We start from the raw sequence: 9457 nt of genomic DNA on the forward strand, positions 1-9457 counted from the left end.
ACTTTATATGCCCCAATATAGGGGCATGCCAGGGCCAAAAGAATGGGAATGGGTGGGTAGGGAAGTGGGGGGCGGTATGGGGGACTTTTGGGATAGCATTGGAAATGTAATTGAGGAAAATATGTAATAAAAATATTAAAAAAAAGAGAGAACAGATTTGAGAAGATGATTTTCACATGGCATAACTCTCGAGTGAGGACATAAGTCAGATGTAGAATTGTAAGTCGTTTAAGTTAGGATAGATGGCAGAGTATACTATTTAATTGACAAAAATGATAGACCAGGTGTTAGGTCTATCTTGTACTTTATAAATTACAAAAAGGTAATAGTTGTGCTCAATTTATATCTGAGATAAAAGAGACTTTTAATCATACAGAAAGTGGGAAGTGTTGTGGATAGCCTTGGTGTTACTTGTATTTTGATGCTAATTCAGCTCTTCTGGGAGGGGTTGCAAACAAGGAAGTGTCAATTACTCAGGTGACTTCTTGTGAACTATTCCCTAATGAATAAAGGAGCCAATTACTCTTGAGTAGGTGTGACCCTCAGGTCTGATGAAAGGTGGCTGGGGAGGTAGAGGAGAATGGAGGTCTCTCTAGCCTAGCAGTTGCTCAGGGAAGCATGGCTTGGCCTAGAAGGCTCATAGACCAATAAGTAGTAGGATAAGGGAAGCTAACTTGTATGGTTCTGGATTCTCAGGTCTGGTGGATGTGGGTAAGAGGCAGCAGGAGAATGGAGGTCTCCCTGGGATAGCAGGCTGTTCGGAGCAGTTTGGCTTGGCCTACAGGGTTAAACAAACAGGGAATATGAGTGAGGAAATGGAAGCTAACCTGTATGGTTCAGGAATCTCAGGTCTGATGGAAGTGGGGGTACAGGCAGCAGGACTGTGGAGGTCCCCCTGAGATAGCAGGCTGCTCACAGCAGCTTGGCTTGGTTAGAGGACCCAGAGAGCAGGGCAGTAGGGTGGGCAAAGGGGTATCTATTTGTTTCAGGAGTCTGGTAGGAAGTGGTAGGAGAATCCATTTTTTCTCATTTTATGTTGAGGTGTTGAATCCATTTAGAGTTGAGTTTTGTGCAGTGTTATACATATGAATCTATTTCCTTCTTCTCCATGCAGATATCCAGTGTGACCCAAAGCATTTGGTGAAATGCAATTTTTATTACACCATATACAAGTGTAATAATTTCTGACTTCTTTATCAAAAATTATGTGTTTATAACATTTGGATTCATGTCTGTATCTTCGCCATTAATCAACATGTCTGTTGTTGTACCCATACCATACTGGCTTTATGGAAAACAGCAAATGAATATGTGCATTCAAGTATATTTGTAACTTAAGAAAGAACAATGGTATGGAGAAAAGCCCTTGTAGTTTCATTTGTGACAGACTTTGATATTTCTTTTATGTGCTCTACTTTTCTAAGAAAATTGAATCTAAATCACTTGCTAATGTGCAGACACCTGAATTTCATCATAGAAAAACAGTTGGGTTTTCCTTAGCATAATCTGTATTCTTTCACCAAATATACTGTCCTTGGACTGTCTAAATTGAGCCTGCTGGCATGCTTCTTAACCTGACCTTCATATTTACTTTTTTTTAACATCTCATATTATTAACATCAGTATTTGGTTTACTTTTACACAGGCTGAGGCAGTTGGAAACCTTTCTTATATATTAAAAAAGAGGCATGATAAAGAGAGAAACCTCAGAGACCTAAAGTTAAATGTTTCCCACTTTGTACTGATTTTGAACACATTTTGAGGTCATGGAGAACAGCTGCGTCTTGTCACTGTGATAGGTGAGTGTGTCTATGAAGAAAGGCCAGGAAAGGACATTGTAAAACTATAGCTCCATAGCAGTGACAAACTCCCCAGGATATGTGTGATGCTAAGACCATGTTGTGAACATCAAGGGCAGTAGAAGATCTGGTCTAAGCCTATCAGACAAACTGTGTGTTCCAGATGGCAGAGCAGGGTCCAAAAGACCCTGATGTCAGACATTGAGCTATAAGTTTTTTGAGACATTGATTTTGTTTATGTATGACTGTCTTTATGCTTTGGTTCTTCCTCTTTGGAAGTATTTGATTTGATTTTTTAAAATTTACAGAAATTCACAATGAAAAGACTGGATATTTTAAAGAGTCTTTCAATTTCTAAGTATTTTAAAATTTAAAAGATGGTATTACTTTTAAAGTTATACAATGTCTTATACAGTTTTATTAAAATGAGATGTTGGGGATAGAAAAAAAAGGGGGTAGATTTAATTGTAATGTGTTTGTGTGTCAAGTTGACAAGGGTCAATTTTGTTGGTTAGATTTTGTCAACTTGACCCAAATGAAAGTCACAGTGTTCTATTTCTGCTTCCCTGTTCTTGCCTTGCATTCTTGACCTTGATGATAGCCTGAAAGCCGAAATAAAAAAGAAAAAAAAAAACTTTTGATCTTTTTATGACAGCTTCTGCGCTGACCCTGAAGAAACAGTCACAGGAATATTTTTCCTTGCTGATGTTCATCTCTTATTTAGAAACACCCGATTTTTCTCAGTCCCAGCAAAGTATAAAAATTGCCCCAATAAAACAAAAGCTTACTTCCATAAATTCTTGCATTTAATTTTTAATTGTGTTGAAAATAACATTTTTTTCATATAATACATTCTGATTTTGGTTTCTCTTCCTCATCTCCAGTTCCTCACAACTCTTCCAACTCCATGCCTCTTAAAAAAAAACAGAGAAGTAAATTAAAAAAGACTCTTAATTCAAGTAGATGACACAAATGGCCCTGGTAGTCTCTTAAACTTCTCTATGAATGTTCACAAGTCAAGTCTCCATCATCTTTGTTTCTCTAAGCACTATCTTATATATCTCCAATATAGCTTTTTGACCCCTGAGAAAATGGGTTTCCAGCTTAAACCTCCAAGAAACATGTCCTTCTCCCAAAACAGTCCAAGGCATAAAATCCACATGGCCAGGTCTATTGCAGCAACACCCACGCTTGGTATCAATTTCTGTTCTAGTTTGCTTATTTTTGCTGTGATAAAACTTTGACATAAAGCAATGTGGAGGGGAAAGGTTTTGTTTGTTTGTTTGTTTGTTTTCAACTTAGAGATTATAGTACATTAATGGGGGAGACAGGAACAGAAACAGTGACCGACCACAGGGAAATTCTACTGACTGTCTTGTTCTAAGCTCACATTCAACTATCTTTCTTATACACTCAAGGACCACTTGCACTTGAGTGGCACTACGCACAGTAGGCTAGTTCCTTTTCTCTAAAATATTGATCAAAAATTCACAGACATGCCGATAGGCAAACCTGGGACAAGTATTCTTTAACTGAGGCTCTCTCTTCACAGGAGGCTCTAATTTATATCAACGTGGCCAAAAGTTGATATAGGTTGCTTGCTGCAGGTAGCTTTGTATATGACATCAGGGTAGAAATGTGGAGATATGCCAGTGAGAATTGCTAGTCTCCAGTGAGAATGCCACACCTCCTTATCTATGTGAGCAATGCTGCCAGTAGTACAAATATCTTTCTAAAATATATAAAAAATAAAGGTCTTGGAGACTTCAAAAAGGAAATCAGTAATAGAAAAATGAAGAAGCAGAAGCCTAGATCTGATTTCCGGGGTTTTGTTTGCTTTTTAGTTTGTTTGTTGTTTGTTTTTGATACTGATGTTTCAGCCAAGGACTTCCCTCATGCTAGTCAAAAACTTCACCATTGATCTATGTATATTGGGTTTTTAAAAAATGTATAAGCAGTCCATGGAGGTAAAAGTCATTTATCTTCTGCTGTTTGTTTACTTATTTTTACATTGTTTGCATAATAACACAAAATGTATATGATGTGTGAGTATATACATAAATATGTATATGGAGAGAGAGAGAGAGAGACAGAGAGAGAGAGAGAAAATGCATATGTCATGGAGGTCAGAAATAAGAGAACAACTTCCACTGTTAGTCCTCACCTTCAACTTATTTTAGACAGCAGAACTCCTGGTGGGCACCACTGCTTACCCTAGGCTAGCTGTCCCAGAAGCCTTCAGTGATACTTTCTAGTTTTCATCCATCCTCCTATAGAAGCTCTGATATTAAAGATGTACACTACCACATCTCTTTTTGGTTTCTGTATATCCAAACTCAGGCTCTTACACTTGCTTCACAGATACTTTACCAACTAAAGCAATTTTCCCATCCCTACTTGTTTTTAATATGGCAAATAAATATAAAATACGATTAAACTTTTCCATACTGAAGAGTAAACCTAGAGCCCTGTTCTTGCTAAGTTAGAACTGAGCTATATCCAAGGGTCTCTGTTTAATCAGAGGCAGTGTCTTACTAAGTGGTCAAGCTATTTTTGAATTAATTCTGTAGCTGATTCTGGCCTGAGACTCCTATAATACTGAGATTTCAGGCCCAAGGTTCTAAGGCTAGCAGGGATTCCAAATTTTAGTTGAAAATGAAAATTCCTGAAGAAGATAAATGTATATCGGGTCAAATCTCATATCATTGAAATTCCTACCATCTTGATATCTTTCTTTGCTTTATGTTGTTTTGACTGGCATTTATTCATCATACATAAGGGTAGGTTTAATAAAGATATTATTGTACTAATATTATTGCAGAAATCAGACTTGAGAAACATTCAACCATTTAGAGAGTTGGAAACTCATGTTTATTATTCTGGCAAGCCCAGCCAATAGACAACACAAAATAGTATGCTCAATAGAGAGATTATATCCTGATCTACAGGTACTTACATCACCTATAGGATGTCTTTGTTATGGGTATATTAGGGTTTTGCATTTGAACCTATGTTACTAAGATCCACAAGAAAGTATATTCATAGAAGGAAAAATTATGAGATTAGAAAAATTATTTTCTCTCTGTCTTTTTCTCAAGATAAGAAAATAGGTGGTATAGCTGAGTCAGAAAGTAAGCAATATTACAGAAGAGAAACCTAGAACATTTGTGCATAAATACAAGTTCCATCAAACTTTAACTCATTGTAATCTTCCCTATCAATATATCACATTCTTAAGTGTATTCAGGACCACCCTTCCTTGCTTCCCTTCTCTCTCCCAGTATAACTTACCAAGTCTTGTGTCTACTTTCATGTTTATGTACATTTAAGATTTTGTGTATTTTAAAAAGATCTAGGGCTCACAAATAGTAGAATAGTCAATGACTATTTTTTCTGAGTGGAATGAATGAATAAATATATTAAAGAAGACATATGTGTATGTATACATAGAAAGTTAAGTGCTCAAGTATAAAATGCACATTCAACCTGAGTATTGGAGATTTACTTGTAAGGTTTGACAAACTCTGTAGCATGGCTACTAGAAGCTTAAGGATGTGTTTGTAAGACAATTTTCAAGCCAGGGAGTGGTGTCACACACATTTAATCCCAGCACTTGGGAGGCAGAAGCAGGCAGATTTGAGTTTAAGGCCAGCCTTGTCTAAGAGTGAGTTCCAAGGCAGCCAGGACTGCACAAAGAAACCCTGTAACAAAACAAAAGAAAAAAGAAAAAAAGAAAGAAAGAAAAAAGAAAGAAAGAAAGAAAGGAAGGAAGGAAGGAAGGAAGGAAGGAAGGAAGGAAGGAAGGAAGGAAAAAGAAAAATTTCAACTTTTTGAAATACCTTGCTGAGAAAACTCAGTGATTCCATGATGAAGGGACAACATACTCAATCTCATGAGACATAATGAAAGCAGTCCTAAGAGGAAAACTCATAGCTCTGAGTGCCAAAAAAACAAACAAAACAAAACACACAACAACAACAACAACAAAACTGGAGAGAGCAAACACTAACAGCTTGACAGCACACCTAGAAGTTCTAGAATAAAAGGAAGAAAATTCACCCAAGAGGAGTAGAAGTCAGGAAATAATCAAACAAAGTGCTGAAATCAACCAAGTATAAACAAAAAGAAATATACAAAGAATCAACCAAACCAGAAGTTGTTTCTTGAGAAAATCAATAAGATAGATATAACCTTAGCCATACTCACAGAGGGCACAGAGACAGTATCCAAATTAATAAATCAGAAATGAAATGTATCTTAAAATAATTATTCTGTTTGTTGAATTTAACAGTTGAAAATATCAAAATAATGTTCTACAAAGAAAAGAAGAAGCAGGACTAGAAATATATTCCAGCTTCCATCTGACAAGCACCTCTAACTTACTTTGTTCAGTAACTCTCTTTTCGAGCTAAATTCAGGGTTTATTTCTTGACAAGGACGTTGTCTGCTTTGAAACTTACCCACTGTTTTTCTTTCTTTCTTTTTTTAATATTATTTGAATGCATCAATCGATTTGCTGGAATTGTTGATTTTAAATAGCAGTTTAAGGTTTAGAAAGGTAACTAAAGGGTTGAAACTAGTCTCAGATGCCATCAGGAAGCAAAAATTTAGACCTTCTCCCCACCACCACCAGTGTGTGTGTGTGTGTGTGTGTGTGTGTGTGTGTGTGTGTGTGTGTGTGTTTGCACTGAATTAGGTTTTTTTTTCTTAGCCACAAGAACTGAAACTGAAGTCCTAAGCAGTCTCACAGAATAGCATCATATCTCGTCAACAATCTTTTTTTTTTTACTGAAAATAGATTCTTCTCTCATATAATACACTTCAACCAGTTTCACCTCCCTTCACTCCTCCTAACTCCCACATTCCCCACTCTTCCCCTGATCCACTCCCACGCAATTTTTCCTTTTCATTAAAAAGAAGATCAATCAGGACAAAACAAGATATAGTAAGACAAAGAAAAAGCTCTCATATTGAGGTTGGACAAGGTAACTCAATAGAAGGTACAGTCTCAGAGGCAGAGAAAATAGAGATACACCCACTCCCACTGTTATAAGTCTCACAAGAACACCAAGCCAATAGACAAAGCATATACACAGCAAACTTAATGAGGACCCTGTGTTTGATGTTTCAGTCTCTAAACCCACCTGAGCTCCACTTAGTTGAAAGGTGTTTGGGATTCCAGTATAGTCACAAGCCTTTCTCAAGGTGAGCCTTTAAGCACAAAAACCATTTCCTGAGTTGACATATTTCAGTTGATAAGAACAGCCAGAAGCAGAACTACAAAAGCCAAAAAGCAAGATTAGTACATTTTGAGATTTTCTCAGAACTATATGAATTTGGTCTTTGTTTTAGTTTTGGCAGGTAGTGCTGTTTATATGCCGAGTTTTATAGCCTGAATGGTACTTCATCCATGGAGTCAGTTATACTAAGGTCTTAGGGCCTACTAAGTTCTGTGGCCCTGTTGCAATAGGATAAAAAGAAGGGAGAGGATTAACAAGCCTATAGCATTTAGATAATTTTCTTAATCCTCTGTAAGACTCAATGCACAGAATATTCAGCCATTCATAAGGCCTGAGGAGGGACTGATACTATATTTCTAATAAGCTCCAGGGGCTACAGTTGTTTTTTTGTTTGTTTGTTTCTTTATTTGTTTTTTGGTTGCTACTGATGCTTAAAGGATCACAGTCTGAGAAACATTGCTTCTAATCAATGCACTTTAGAGAATCTATCAACAAATGCCTGTGTGAACAAGACTTCAGTAAGTCTGTACAAGCCTTTTGCTCAAAATAATGGGACTTTTTCTCCTTTGTTCTGATAATAACACTATTGTGGAAAAAATATGATTTGGAATAAGACATATATTGTGTATGCTTTGACTTACTGGCAAGGTTGTCTTGGAAACTTTCTTATATTTGCTGAATCTCTTATTGTATTACAAAAGGCAAAAAATGAATCCAATCATTCCATTTCATTGTGCAATTTAAAATATAAAACATGTGAAAATACTTATCAAATCTTTTACAAATATCATAATTGTTCAAAAATATGTTACTCCAGGTTGCCTCTAAACAACACAATAACTGAAAACCATGCTTTATTTTCTGAAAACTCAAAAGCCATCTAGAATGCTAGATTTCCTCAACTCTTCTTTTACAGGTATGCATGACACATTGTTACTAAGCATTTACAGCAGGCTCTGTAGGGCTTAATATACATTGCAGTTCTTATATATGAATCAACACCCTTTTTTATTCTATATATTGTTATGAAGCCCAAGTGGCTATGATGAACCTGCACAAGAACAACATCAGACCAATTTTGTAGTCAATTCAGTTAGAAAATATCAATATAGAGATACATGAGGACAATTCATTCAATATAAGACAGTTCCTGTTTTCCCCTGTACCTCTCACATAATGCTTAAAAATTAGGGAAAGAGAGGCCCATTGGTCGTGCAAACTTTATATGCCTCAGTACAGGGGAATGCCAGGACCAAGAAGTGGGAGTGGGTGGGTATGGGAGTGGGGGGGGGGAGGGTATGGGGGAATTTTGGGATAGCAATGGAAAGGTAAATGAGGAAAATACCTCATTAAAAAAATAAAAAATAAAATAGGGAAACTCCAATCCAATCGCACTGCACCTGAGACAGCATTAGGGAAGCAGAAAACCCGGCCTGACGAGGGTCACATGTCCCTTCTGGTCGGCGCCAGCACTGGGTCACCTTGGGCGCGGAGTCGGCAGACACCCCCAAGGTTCCCTAGAGGACTCTCCACGAGATCTTAGGACCACCTGTGAGTGGAACACAACTTCTGTTCCAATCCAATCACATGGGACCTGAGACAGCACTAGGGAAGTAGAAAACCCAGCCTGACCAGTGTCCAAATCCCTCAGGTTGGCGCCAGCACCAGGTCACCTGGGCACAGAGTCAGCAGACATCCCCAAGGTCCCTAGAGGACAGCTTCAAGGCAGACCCGTTTTGGGTTCCAGATATCTGGGCACCTTCCCTGCCAGAGGAGAGGTGTCTGCCCTGCCCAGGAGGGTTTGCCTGAGCACCTGGGGGAGCCACATTGGATCCTGGATCCCTCAGAGACTAGTCTGCACTGGACAGAGTGTGGACTACAGAAGCTAACAGCTTCTGTGACAGGCCTAAGCCACACAGCTTCTGGGACAGGTCCTGTTTCAGGCCTTCATCTTCTGCCAGGAGGTAGGTCCGAATGCCAGATATCTGTGCACCTTCCCTATAAGAGGAGAGCTTGCCTGCAGAGAGTGCTCTGACCACTGAAATTCCGAGGAGAGAGCTAGTCTCCCACGTCTGCTGCTAGAGGCTAGCAGATCACGAGAGGAACAATCTCTAACCAGAGACAACTATAACAACTAACTTCAGAGATTACCAGATGGTGAAAGGCAAATGTAAGAATCTTACTAACAGCACCCGAGACCACTCACCATCATCATAATGCAGCACTCCCACCTTGCCTAGTACTGGGCACTCCAACACACCCGAAAAGGTAGACCCGGATTTAAAAGCATATCTCATGATGATGATAGAGGACATCAGGAAGGACGTTAATAGCTCACTTAAAGAAATATCGGAGAACACTGCTAAAGAGTTACAAGTCCTTAAAGAAAAACAGGAAAACACAACCAAACAGGTAGAA

The sequence above is a fragment of the Mus caroli genome, chromosome X, assembly GCF_900094665.2.
Source record: "Mus caroli chromosome X, CAROLI_EIJ_v1.1, whole genome shotgun sequence".
In the NCBI taxonomy this organism is placed as follows: domain Eukaryota; kingdom Metazoa; phylum Chordata; class Mammalia; order Rodentia; family Muridae; genus Mus; species Mus caroli.